This window comes from Cololabis saira, chromosome 4 (assembly GCF_033807715.1).
Source record: "Cololabis saira isolate AMF1-May2022 chromosome 4, fColSai1.1, whole genome shotgun sequence".
Lineage (NCBI taxonomy): Eukaryota > Metazoa > Chordata > Actinopteri > Beloniformes > Belonidae > Cololabis > Cololabis saira.
The window spans coordinates 33,801,307-33,816,047 of record NC_084590.1 but is presented as its reverse complement, the minus strand read 5'-3'; positions in this window follow the sequence as shown (position 1 = coordinate 33,816,047).

Genomic DNA, 14,741 nt, shown 5'->3' with positions numbered 1-14,741 from the left:
CCCATAGTAACATCTTCACCTGTTGTTACAGGAAAACCAGATGAGAGTGCTCAATGCTTTCCTGAGGTTTTTACAGCCTGTGCAGTGACTCGAGCTATGCGCCGTGCAGAGTCAGAGTCTGAGCCTGAACTTGAGGGTGGGGGACCTGGGGAGAGTGAGATTTTCTCTGTGGACATCCCTGACTCTTTGTCTGTTTCTCGCAGTGACCTGCTGGTGGAGCAGAGGGCAGATCCCTCTCTGAGCCAGTTGTTTGACCGAGTTCTCACTGTTGAGGAGGCTAGGAGCGCAGTACATGGTTACTTGCTGCAGGATGGATTGTTGGTGAGGAAATGGTTGCTGCATGGGGAAAACTTTGTTGGTGACCCGGTCTGGCAGATTGTTGTTCCTTCAAAGTTCCGCAGTGAGGTGCTGAGGGCTTCTCATGATCAGTCTGGGCACCTGGGAGTCCGCAAAACGTATGATTACATTCTGCGATACTTTTTCTGGCCTCAGTTAAAGAGGGATGTGTCCAGGTACATTAAAACATGTCATATATGTCAGATGACAGGGAAGCCGAATCAGAGTATTAAACCAGCTCCTCTGTGCCCTATTCCAGCAATAGCGCAGCCATTTGAACATCTGATTATTGACTGTGTTGGTCCTTTACCTCGTTCCAAGTCTGGTAGCAACTATTGGCTTACAGTAATGTGTCAGAGCACAAGGTATCCAGCTGCATATCCATTGCGTACCATTACTGGTAGGTCTGTGGTGAAGGCTCTGACGCAGTTCATTTCCACCTTTGGCATCCCAAAAGTGATTCAGAGTGATCAGGGCTCTAATTTTTCATCTCATTTGTTTGCTCAGGTTCTGAAACAGTTGCATGTTAAACATAACCAGGCTTCTGCGTACCATGCTCAGAGCCAAGGGGCTCTGGAAAGATTTCACCAGACTCTGAAGTCTCTGTTGCGGGGCTACTGTGTTGAATTGAATCAGGACTGGGAGCAAGGGCTGCCGTGGCTTCTGTTAGCTGCTCGAGAGGTTGTGCAGGAAAGCACCGGTTTTACCCCAAATGAGCTTGTGTTTGGACACACAGTGCGTGGGCCACTCACTCTGTTGCATGATGCTGTGGGGCAATCAGAACCACCCAGTAATTTGATTGACTATGTCAATGGTTTTCGGCACCGATTGTACGTGGCTGGGGAGATGGCTAGGGAGAAGTTAACCTCTTCCCAGGGGAAAATGAAGCGTCTTTATGACCGCCAAGCTGAGCACCGTCAGTTTAGTCCTGGTGATCAGGTACTTGCATTGTTGCCAATTGCCAGTTCCCCTTTTCAAGCCAAGTTTACTGGCCCGTTTACAGTTTTACGCCAGCTGTCAGACCTAAATTACCTGTTGTCGACACCACGGCGTAGGAAATCAACTCAACTTTGCCATGTAAATTTGCTGAAACCTTATTACACTCGGGAGTCACAGGTCTCTGCATCTAGTGGTGAGGGGCAGAAAGAGTCTGTTAAATCGGTGGCTGCTGCTGTGGGAAGTTCTGTATTTCTATCTGTGCCAGAGGATGTTGGGGTTACTCCCCCGGATGAGAGTGTGTTGCGTGGTAGGTTAAAGAACTCTGAAACCTTGGAAAATCTGGAGTCTCTGTTTGGTCATCTGTCTGAGGAGAGGGGCGCTGAGTTGTCGGCTCTGATTAATGGTTATCTTTGTCTGTTTGGTGATGTACCAAGTCGGACGAATTTAATCGAGCATGACATTGATGTGGGGGAGGCGCAGCCAATCCGTCAGCGTTTCTACAGAGTGTCAGAAGAGAAGCGAAAGGTGATGGACAGAGATACAGTACATGCTTAATAATGGCATTGCAGAACCATCATCATCTAGCTGGGCGTCTCCTTGTTTATTGGTAGACAAGTCTGATAAGAGTCCCAGGTTCTGCACAGACTATCGGAAGGTAAACGGGGTCACTAAACCAGATGCTTTTCCACTGCCGCGCATGGAAGATTGCGTCGATCAGGTCGGCTCTGCTCAGTTTGTGAGCAAGTTCGATTTATTGAAGGGTTATTGGCAAGTGCCATTGTCCAAGAGGGCAAGAGAGATTTCGGCGTTCATAACACCTTCTGGTTTGTTCTCATACTCTGTTATGAGTTTCGGGTTGCGTAACGCGCCGGCAACGTTCCAGCGCCTTATGAACCTGGTGGTGACTGGGCTGGAGGGTTGTGCTGTTTACTTAGACGATGTTGTTATCCACAGTGATACGTGGGAGGAACATCTGGTCCGTATTGAAAAGCTGTTTAACCGTCTAGCTGATGCACACCTGACTGTGAACCTAGCAAAGTGTGAGTTTGCCAAGGCCACCATCACCTACCTGGGTAAGGTAGTGGGGCAGGGAAACGTGCGGGCAGTACAGGCTAAGGTGGCTGCAATCGGGCAGTATCCAGTGCCAGCAACCAAAAAGGAACTTCAGCGCTTTCTGGGTCTTGTGGGGTACTATCGCAGTTTTTGTAAAAACTTTTCGACTGTGGTAGCTCCCCTGACAGATTTGCTGAAAGGGAAAACGACATACATCTGGTCACCATCTTGTCAGCAAGCTTTTGATAATGTTAAAGCTATTCTCTGTTCCCCTCCTGTTCTCGCAGCTCCACGCATGGACCGTCCCTTCCAACTGCAGGTAGACGCGAGTGACGTGGGTGCAGGTGCGGTCTTATTTCAGACTGATGATAGTGGTGTTGACCGTCCCGTGAGTTTCTACTCTAAAAAGTTTAACGCATTCCAGTTGAATTATTCGGTTATCGAAAAAGAGACACTTGCACTTATCTGGGCTCTTCAGCATTTTGAAGTGTACCTTGATTCTGGCAGTGTTCCTTTGGTGGTCTATACAGACCATAATCCGATAACCTTCTTGCAGTCCGTACAGTGTCCAAACCGCAGATTAATGCGTTGGATTTTGTTTTTTCAATCTTATTGTTTAGATATCCGCCACATTAAAGGAGTTGATAACATTGTGGCTGATGCTCTATCCAGAGCACCTTATTCTTAGTCATGTAACTGTGCCATTTATTGTTTGATCTCTCCGGTCTGCTGTCTTCCTTTTCGCAGTCGCTCTTAAATGCTTTTCCAGGCGCCGGAATTGCTGGGTTGCAGTGTGGGGGTTGGTTTGCTGACCGGGGAAGGCAACGAAATTGGTCAGTATGAATTGTACTGCAATTTATTAATTTCATGTAACTAATGACGGTGTTTAATTTTTGTGAAATGTAGTTGTGCCCTTTCCGGTGTTCCAGTGGGAACCCCGTTTTTATGGGGGGGGGTGTGACGACCCCTCCATCCACTAGTTGTCCCTGCTTTTCTGCTGCTGTGTTTTTCCTTTGCAGGAAGCAGGTTGGAGAGGTCGCCTGATTAGGTGATGACCCACACCTGGGCCCGGTGTGGGTCTCTATTTAAAAGGCTTCACTCCTGCTTGTCTCTCTCTCTCTCTGGTCTGGTCGGGCACAGCTGCTGCTGTTTGGATTTTGGTTGTTTTTTCCACACATTCATACATGCTCACACTACTGATTACTGACTTGTCTTAGTTCATTATCTTTTGTTAATAAATTTACTTTTATTATACTGTCCTCCTCGTCTCGTCTCCCTCCTTGTCGCTGCCTATGAGCCGGGCTGTGACACCAACAACATGCTCTAACCTGTGCAGTAAAATGCCATGATCTATAGTGTCAAAAGCAGCACTGAGGTCCAGTAGAACCAGTATGGACACTAGTCCCTTATCTGAGGCCATAAGGAGGTCATTCGTGACTCGAACCAGTGCTGTCTCTGTGCTATGATGCATTCTGAACCCTGACTGAAAGACTTCAAACAGATCATTTCTATACAAATAGTCACATAACTGGCTTGAAACTGCCTTTTCCAGAATTTTAGACACAAATGGAAGGTTGGAAATTGGTCTATAATTAGCTAAGGTGTCTGGGTCAAGAGAAGGTTTTTTAAGTAAAGGTTTAATTACTGCGACTTTGAAAACCTGTGGTACATATCCTAAACTTAGGGATAGGTTAATTTGGTCCAGTATAGTCGTACCAATAAGAGAAAAAATCTTATTGGTACTTATCATTATAGCTTTCATCCCATCCCACACTGGCTCAAGGTCATCAATATGAAATTAACCTTATTTTTATTTTATGTTGGAGTTTGATCCTCATATCTGCCCTTTTTTTCTTGCCCCTGCCTTTTGCTGATTGATGCCATATGAGAAAGTGTACTGTTTCCTGTGCAGTGCATATTTCGCTGCCTTATTTAATCAAGATTTACTGTTAGGAATGACCCTGACACATTTTTGTGGAGATAATTAAATCGGTGCTAATCTACCGTATACTGTATATTACTGCACTATTGTTCAGTCTTCCTTTCTTACAGTTTCATATACTGTTATTCTTAATTGAAGGCCTTCTACATAATAGTGTCCTGATTGGCAGAACTTTAACATACTGGAGATCATTGCACTTCTGATTTGCTATGCTTTTTCCCATGATTTTTGATTTCTTTATTCGTTTATTCAGTCGACCAGTGCCATACTTTTAAAATGGACGATAAATTCACACACAACTGAACACATTTTTGCCGGCTTGTAAGTCCTGCAGCCACAATCACAAATCACAACTGCGACTCAAAAGATACGTATGTAACTCCCAAACAGTTTAGCTGTATATGCAATCACAGTGCGAATGATAAGAAAAAAGCACCTTTGGTGTGTCAGGGGAGGTAGCAAGTGGGATCAGGGTTGCAGTCTCTGAATTTGTTTACTATCTAATTTAGAAGCTAACAACATAGCCGCCACGCCCCCATAATGCAACAGATGTTCCCAAGTCAATTGTTTCCAGAAGTATAACAAATTAATCTCAAATAGTTTTTAAATGACTGTAATTCTCAAATGCAGATGTGAAAACCTGAATAAATGGTAGGAACTTCAATAAAAAACCGCCAGCTATATTAGCTTAATTACACAGTTTATTTACATATGAATCATTTGGACTTTAATGGAGCAGCTTTTATACAACTGAATATAACATAACCTGCTTTATAAACTGAACGTGTAAAAAGCACTCCCAAGACTAAGCAGAAGGATATTTTTGCAGATCCCTGTAAACTGAGACCATCGCATAAATGTGTTTGTGTGAATGTAGATTATAGTGTAACGTGGTCAACAAGACTGGAAAAGATGTTCTTTACAGTAATTACAGTCCATTTATAGGCTGCATTACAAATAACCCATATTATAAATATGATAACTATCCGAATCCATCCGTTATCTATATCTGCTTCTTCCTATTCAGGGCACCTTTGTGCACAAGGCAGGGGTAAACATTTGGGCAGGGCACCTGTTCATTGCAGGATTGTTGAAAAAAATTTAATGAAAAGCTATTTTATTATGGACTAAATTACAAGTACCGGTATATTTAAAAGAATGCATGTATCAAGAAGTAAGAATAAACGGAATGGCTAATTAGTAAAATAAACAACTATGAATCTATGAAAAGTCCAGACCGAAAGAGAGGGGTCTTGAGTTTGCACTTTAAAACTCTGTCCCAAACCGCAACAAAAGTCATTAAAGGCAGCCAAGTCTCACGAGGAATTAGTAATAAGTGTATTGATCCAAATGTCTAAAACAAGTCTTGTAATCTGTGAGAAACAAGCTGTTTTGTTGAGAGCAGTCCCCATGTAAGAGGATGGCATGCTGCAGTGCATTAATATTAACAAGAGAGCATCTACACATTCACTCGTGAATGGCAAGTCTATTTGTATGGCACTTTTTTTTTTAACAATATGTTTATTGTTTTTTGAGAGAACATACAGTCACAAGCACAGTAACAACCCGGACATCACTCCTCCCCCCACCCTCAACATCACAAACACTCAAGGATGAATTAAAAAAAATACAAACATACAATGACATAAAATCCAATCATAATAATAGTACTAATAGTGAATAACCCCCCCCCCCCCCACCCCAAAAAAAAGAAATCAAGGCTAATAGCGGTCCTGCTTCCACCAGCGCCGCCCTTCAAGTTTTAATCATTAATTACACTTTCTAGGAGCTGCATAAAAGTGTCCCATATCTCTGTGAATTTGTTTTGTTTTTTCGTATTTCGTATTTCGTATAGCACATTTCATGTACAAGACAATTCTAAGCGCTTTAAATAAAAACATTAAAATGTGCATTGTAAAAAGTAACAGAGTTTATAAGGGGAAGAAAAACTGAAGACAGACAGACATAAATAAAAAAAGAATAAAACAAATAAAATGCAGGAAATAAAGGTTATAGTGCTGATATGCAGCAGTCCTGATGCCTTCTGGGAGTTTGTTTTACAGGTGAGGAGCCGCACACCATTCAGAGATTTATAACCCAGCAGGATTTTAAAATCTATTCTATTAAAAACAGGAAGCCAGTGTAAAGATCTAAGAATTGGAGTTATATGGTCCACTCTCTTGGTCTTAGTGAGGACTCGGGCAGCAGCGTTCTGAACTAACTGCAGCTGTTTGATGGCATCTTAGGGAGACCTGAAAACAGCATTACAGGAGTCCAGTCTACTGAAGGTAAAAGCATGGACAAGTTTTTCCAAGTCCTGCTGTGACATCATGATGTCATCATCAGTCAGTCTTAATGTGGCTTTTAAAATTCAGATCTGAGTCCAGAACCACTCCCAGACCTTTTGCCTTGGCTCTTGGAGTTGACCTTTAATCTTTCTCCCTTCGCTCCAAACACTATAATTCCTGTTTTGTCTTCATTAAACTGAAGAAACTTCTGGCAGATCTGATCAATGCATTTGATCAATGTTTGAGTTGGATTAGAGTCTCCTGGTGAGATGCTTATAGATGTGTGTGTCATCTGCATATTTATAGTAACACACTTTGTTCTTTTTCATAATTGGAGCGAGTGGGAGCATATAGATGTTTAAAAAAAAAAGGCCCCAAAATTTAATTTTGAGTTATTTTTGTTAGCCAGTAAGACCAAGACTGAAATGTTGCCACTCACTAGAGCTGCCTCTGTGCTTCAGTATATATGGTGAATGGTTAAGGAAAGGGGGAGACATAAGGACATTGATAATGATGGCAGAAAGAGCTGTGGATGGAAAGAAAAGAGCAAAAGGGGAAGAGGATTCTTGTGCATCATTGGAAGTACCCCACCAGAGCATAACTAAAAGAATGGCTCTGAGCCACTCATCATTGCAGGCTTTGTAAAAAAAGGAAGATTTTCAACCAAATTTTACAGGATGACATCCTGACTGCCTCCTCAACACAAAACAGAAGCTGTTGCCAGACAGCTAGAGGCTCTGCCTTCCATTTTTCATCTGAAAACTCCAGAAAACGCCAGTAGACCTGAAGTCTGAGAGCAAATTGTTCTATGAAGTCTTTTGAATATGATCAAGCTTGGCCCGATATGACTTATTTTAGAAGTAACAAGAAGAATTTAAAATTCCATCCCGGATTCAAGTTGAAACAAGTAAAGAGAAGCTAAAATGATAAAAATCAGATAATATATCTTGCTCGCTGTTGTCTACTACTGTATGTATATGGTGACCTCCTAATAATTGTATAATAATGATGATAATAATAATAATAATAATAATAATAATAATAATAATAATAATAATAATAATAATAATAATAATAATAATAATAATAATAATAATAATGATAATAATGATAATAATAATAACTGTCCCTCCAAGAAGAAATAAACATGTTCTAGTTTTTCTGCATCACTCCTAAACAAGATCTTTCACATATTGATTTGATAGTCCCATGGGCTGCACCAGCTACACAACATCTGATTGGGCATGAAACACCCCATTATTACTACTGATGATGTGTCCCAAATTTACATCTTTCCCTTCCCTGAGGTACAGCTCCCATGGCACTCTCAACATCAAGGCTAACCTCATGTGAGTACCATCCATTGGCACAATGGAAAGAATAACATCACGTCCAGTGTTTCAGGATTCACATCAATGCTCTTCCTGATGCTGAACTTTGCAGCAGAGTAAGATTTGTAATTTACTTTATTTATAATAATATGATTTGTTCTCATAAGACAATATTGTCTTTACTTGAGAAGAAGAAAATTAAACTTAAATCAGTTTGATAAGTATAGCTGAGTAACATAGTAACTATATATATATATATATATATATATATATATATATATATATATATATATATATATATATATATATATATATATATATATATATATATATATATATATATAACACACAAAGATAAAAGACTTTGTTTGTATAAAACTGAACTCTATCAGATGTAGGAATATTACACGACTAATGCAGTTCCTTGCATCTCAATACGTTTTGGCCTCTGTAACATGTGTCACACAGCATCTAGCAGGACGAGCATCAACACAAATCTCCTGTATCTTCTGTGTGAGGTTTGGTAACTCTAACTAATGTTGTTTCTCTGCTGTTATGTGGTGCAAATCCTGACTGAAACTCGTCAAACACAATATTTCTGCACATATAGTTGGGTAGATTATGTACAACAAATGTTTATTTTGTTTTAGAAGTAAACCAGGACTGGATTGAGATTTATCATTGGCAAACAGACCTGACAGATCTGGATCAAGAGTTCTGTTTGTTAAAGCTTTAATTACAGTAGCTTCAAAAAAATGTTTATTGATTTGGTCTGACATCATTTTTATTTTGCAACTCAATGTATATATTGATGCTGAATTGGCTGATACTATAACATATGATCAGTGCTTCTTTTGGTATTTAGACTTTTACCTGTTTTATGTGTCCAAACTGGCTTTGATGCTATTCTAAAAGAAATGACCATGAAACTGTAATCAATGAAGCTGGAGAACATGACAAAGATAGATATGTATCTTGTTTTCCAATCAATATTAGCAGTTTCAGGAACACTGACTTGTTCTTCATCTTTTTACGAAAATGATTGTGCAAAAGCCACTAAGTGGTGTCCCATCCTCCATAAAATACCAAGACCTGTTAGTTAAAAATCCAAAAGAGATGATCGACACTTTAATTTTAGTTTATGTATGTAGTCCTGGAGGAAGTGACAGTCAGGTTTCTGTCCCTCTAAAAAAAAAACCCCACCACAAGTATGCATAATATGGATATGTTTATTCAAACATTTTTATTCAAAACATTATGAAAAGGTTTACAATATTCTCAGTTTGAATGAAAATTCAAGGCATTTCTTCTATTCTTTGCTTTATTCTGAGAATTAGTATTCATGCAAACCCAGAGACACAATAAAATACATCAGGAAATTGTGGTAAACAGTGTGGTTTGTAAAGAAAAATAGAAAATAAGTCCCCCTCAGGTGACTATTAATGCAGGATTAGCAAGGAGAGAATGAGTTTGCAGTGCATGAACTTCATTAAAAAAAGACGATTGAACATTTTAGAGATAGTGGTGTAGAAACTAGAGTTTACAGCCATGTGGAAAAATGACATATAGTCATGTGGTCACCATTCAACATATTCATAGGGAAATGCTACTGAGCACGTGTTACTGGCATGATTGGCCACCGGAGGGAAGCGCAGTCCTGAGTGATCAAATCAGACTTATAAAGACACAAACATCTCTCTGATCATCTCTTCCAAGATGTTAGTGCTTCCATCCAAAGGCAGGAGGAGACAGTAAATGACATAATGAGTATGAAAATAATGCGACTCATTTGTATCTGAGCTACAATGAACACCTGGGGAGGATTTTGCTTCTGTTAGACAGCAGACTCCAGCAACGTCATCAGGACTTTATTCATCTGCCAACAACAGATTACTAAAGCGTTCATGTTGCTGTTTCTTTGAAATTCTCAACCAGCTGTATCCTGGAGACTCATATTAAACCTAAAAAAAAAAAACAAAGGTTAAGAAAATAATGCATAAGTTACACCTGCTAAAATTCCCAATATTATCATTGCAATTCATATAAGGGAAGAAGTGATCACCTCATCTGTGCCGTGATCATTCAGAGGCCTTGTGGAGAGAATATCAGAGAGAGAGAGAGGGACCAAGGAATGAAAAACATTTTTCCATCAATGCTAAATGACCCTGAGCTCTGAATAAACTCTGACTTTGTTGTCGGCTCCCAGTAGAATGGCTTGTCTGATATGTATGATTCGATGCTTTCCTCAGATTGCAGCATTTTGAGAATGTAAGGTTTTGAATGCAGCATAATGAGAGGGGGGAGCCTTTATCTCATTGTATGACTGCTAAAATGTGACAGTAGTGGGACATGAAAGACTTTACCTCACATCTGCGCCATCGTCCTCTGCATGAGTCTCCAGTGTGCTGATCCTATTCGTCGAAGTTGCACGGTCTTTAGCTGTATGCTACATTTTCATTTGAGCTGGTCTTCACTGTCTTCAGCAAATAACGACTGGGTTCCACCACTGCAAGGATAATTGTGGTCCAGTGCAATTTCATTATGCTATGTAGTTTGGAGAGGGGGAATGGGGTCTACAATTTTATGCTTTTAGGGCTGCAAGATGGATTATGTTATCTGTGGTTCACTCATCCTTCCCACACACTGACAGCCAGCCTTGACCAGCTGCAGTGTGTTACTGAGTCCTCTTCAAACATCTAGGCATGTCCACCACAGGGTCAAGAGTTCCCTTCTGACAAACTGAAACACATTTTATCATCTTTTATTACATAAATCTGTTCTGTTTGGCACTCAAATCTCCTTTCTCTCCCATTCTTGACATGTGTGCACCAGAGGCTTAATATTTCCACATCACACCATGACATGGACTGTATAGGTTGGCTGCAAAGATGTATTAGTCGAATCATACCCCAATACATGTCTTAAAATAAAATTGAGGGTGGTCCACAAAGGAAATACTATTCAGTAAATCAATCTAAAAGTCTGCTTTCTAAGAAAGCCCACACATTTTGGAGTTGAGAAGGGCTTCAAAATCCAAATCATTTGATAAATACATTTTGTTATTCTTTATCTAGCACTGTCTATGATATCAATTAACTCATCAAGGAGGTGTAAATAAGGCATCAAGTGCTTGCATGCACTTCAGAAAAAGACCATCGAGAAGAATCAATAAGCAATATAAAATACACTGTCAAGTGAAAACAAAATGCAATTTAAGCAAACAAGAGAATGAATCATTCTTGATCATTACATTGTGATTGATAAATGGAATTTAATTGTGGAATGAAATTAAAACACAGGCAAACCTACCATCATTTGATTTGGTTAATATAGGCATTCGTTACATCTAAAGCAATATAACTAACAAACCAGGGAGAATATCAGGGAGGTTCAGGGCTCTTTCAAGAATGTATGAAAGGCTCCACCTAGTGGTAACGAACGAGACATGCAGGGACACTGTGATGCCCTGTGTCTGCTTGAACAGACACCTTGTGTGAAACAAGTTTTCTGAAAAACAATAATGTAAAAATATGTACATGTACCGGAAAATTAATTTGTCATTTGGTAAAGTCAGATTTCTCAAGTAAAAGCACACTGGTGTTCAAACATGATTTTCTTTACCATCACCATGGTTACTGAGCCTACCACTGTTGTCACCGGTGTGGATTTGACGAGTGATAAAGTTTATCAATACAGTGGGTGATTCCATGACCACGATGTGATAGTCAATGTGACTTAACCTGGATATGCAAGTCTCCCAAACCCTGTTTTTCCCCTTTCTGATTTTACATTTGATGTATTAGAGTCAACGCAGTGCGTCCTATCTCGTCCCTCAAAACCCCTCAGCTGTGATCTCTGGCCTACTTTGAAACATCATGTGATTTTTCAATAATATGTTCTAAAATAAAAGCAGAAACCATAGGCTAAGGCCTGTGAAAACTCCTGTGGCAATGTGTTTTAATGTAAAAAAAAAAAAAAAAAAGAGAAGTAAATGAAACATTGATTACATATTTGGGCCATACACAGATGACACTCACAAAAGATAAACGTGAGATTTATGGAAAATGTTATGTCAAGCGCTTTCACACAACTGCATTAGATAATTGATAAGATATTTGTTTTACTTAATGAATCAAAAGAAGCCAAGCACTCAAAATAGTATCTTAACATTATCCGTTGATATAACTTTTTAAAGTAATTCTTATTTGTTATTTATTCATTTATTTCACGCAGAGTTGAATGTTAGGATCAGCAAAGACCATGCAAATAAAGTTCAGAATAAAGTTGAAAATCAGATTTTATGTGTTCGTAACTGTGTCATTACTGTCTTTTTAAATAGCAAATCAAACGAATGTGGGCTCATGAATTTATTGGTCCGTGTATCTTTTGGTCATTGGATTTTTCCGTCATGAGTGGGAATCAAAAAACAAAAAACGATTGGTTTATTTAATTTTCCTTTTAAAACAAAAAACAAATATTGAATACACTGCATTTTTTCTTTTTCTGTGTTAATATGATTTAACAAAGATTCAAAATACGCTTTTATTTTCGTTTTCTATTTCATATAAGAAAAATGAAATCCCTAGTCAACAGGAAGGAAAAAACGAACCAAAAACAACCGTTTATTCATATTCGTGCACCGGAAGCTGGCATTTACAACCGAATGAACTTAGTTCTGGATATTTAACAGGCATTCCTGTGACAATTCTCTCCAGGGGAAGTTTGATTTTAATATTTTATTGGTCGGGTTTACGTGACTCGGAAATGGCTCCGTATGCTGCAGTTCGGGTAACCATGGCAACCATAGCGGCGCTGAAACAACAGATTAAGGATTATTTTTTAAAGATTGATTAAGGATTTGTTCCACAGCGGTTTGACGCACAATGACATTTCCTGCACGTTGCAGCAGATGTGTCTCCTGCAATGCTCAGAAATGAGCGTCAGAAGATTCTGTGCTCGGCATCATCTGAGGAGAAAAAGGCTACGCAGAGCTGGAGAGCGCTTTGATTCATCATGGCCGAATGACCGGCTATCTGTCTTCACTGGGGGTGCATGCTGGAGAAGGTCGGGTTGGAAGAATTAATTTAGTCCCACGCGTGAGGAATCCACGTGATTATCATTATATGTATAAATTGCACTGCAGCACAAACTTTACCTGACGCCTGAATTCATGGCTGATGGAGCTCTCTCAGGTTCTTCCAACCCGACCTTCTCCAGCAAGCACCCCCATGTGAAGACAGATAGCCGGTATTGCAGCTTTCCTGTACTTTTAAGAGCCGCTTGAGAGTTTATTGTTAGGTCCTGTATATTTGCATGACGCGCTGCTGACAGAGAAGGCTACGCTGAGTCCGACAGAAGTTTTATGGCGTTTAATGACAAAACTCTGCCACAAACGGCCTTCCGACATGCTTAATGGGTTTTAAACGTGTACACTGCAAACGTGATCGGGGTGATCAGTGTTCAGTACAAAGCTGTCAACAAAAATTAGGCTACGGCTCCCAACTGTCCTAACTGCATGCGAGCGTCCGACTGTCGCGCCGCAATGCGTGGCATCGGACCCGCTCTGAACGCGTTATCGGCCCCACGTTCTACCACGTTCTTTTGATTGACAGCTGAGACTCGCCTTTTAGAAGGCTGATTTATGGTTCCGCGTTACACCAACGCAGACCTTACAGCGTAGGGTACGCGGCGCGGTCACCGAACGGTGCGCGTCGCCGCGTACCCTACGCTGTAGGCTACGCCGTCGATTTTACGCGGAACCATAAATCAGCCTTTATTCACCCGCCCGTGCGCTCCTGAAAGAAACTCCTAACATTAGCAGACTCCTAAAAGAGTAAAGGGACAAGTAAAAGATGGGTGATTACTTGTAATCCGTTTGTACTTTCTAAACAGAAAACAAGCTTATTATTCGGTGGAATAAGTGGGGAAAAAACCGAACAATTAATAACGGCGTGTGATTACGCAATCAAACAGCGAACAGCTGGAGTGACCGGCGTGCGGTGCAAACATGTCAGCATGTCAGATCATTACTGGGATGTGGGGAAAAAGCAGAGGACACGATCAATCCGGCAGGATCCGGGACAAATTAAGCCCTAATAAGATTAAGATAAGATTCTTATTATATCTTATTATCTTATCAGAACCTTCCAGCCTGGCGATCTCCCTCCAGCAGCTGCCACTTTATTGAAGTTCTTGTATTGAAATGACTGTTTCCTACAGCGCTTTACACTTTTTTTTCAACTTTCAACCGGCTTTCAACGCGAGCGACGGGAAGAAAATAGAAGCAGGGCGTGCGACAAAAGTCCAGCTCAAAACGACGCCGCGTCGCTCGCAACCAGTATAGACAGTGCAATAAAAAATAAAGCAATGGAACTGTTTTTGACGCTGACTCTCGCTCGCGTCGCATGCAGTGTGTATATTTGCAATATACTGTGGACATCTGAATAAAAACCTCATAAATAGATTGAATCAAAGCGCTCTCCAGCTCTGCGTAGCCTTTTTCTCCTCAGATGATGCCGAGCACAGAATCTTCTGACGCTCATTTCTGAGCATTGCAGGAGACACATCTGCTGCAACGTGCAGGAAATGTGTTTGTGCGTCAAACCGCTGTGGAACAAGTCCTTAATCAATCTTTAAAAAATAATCCTTAATCTGTTGTTTCAGCGCCGCTATGGTTGCCATGGTTACCCGAACTGCAGCATACAGAGCCATTTCCGAGTCACGTAAACCCGACCAATACAATATTAAAATCAAACTTCCCCTGGAGAGAATTGTCACAGGAATGCCTGTTAAATATCCAGAACTAAGTTCACTCGGTTGTAAATGCCAGCTTCCGGTGCACGAATATGAATA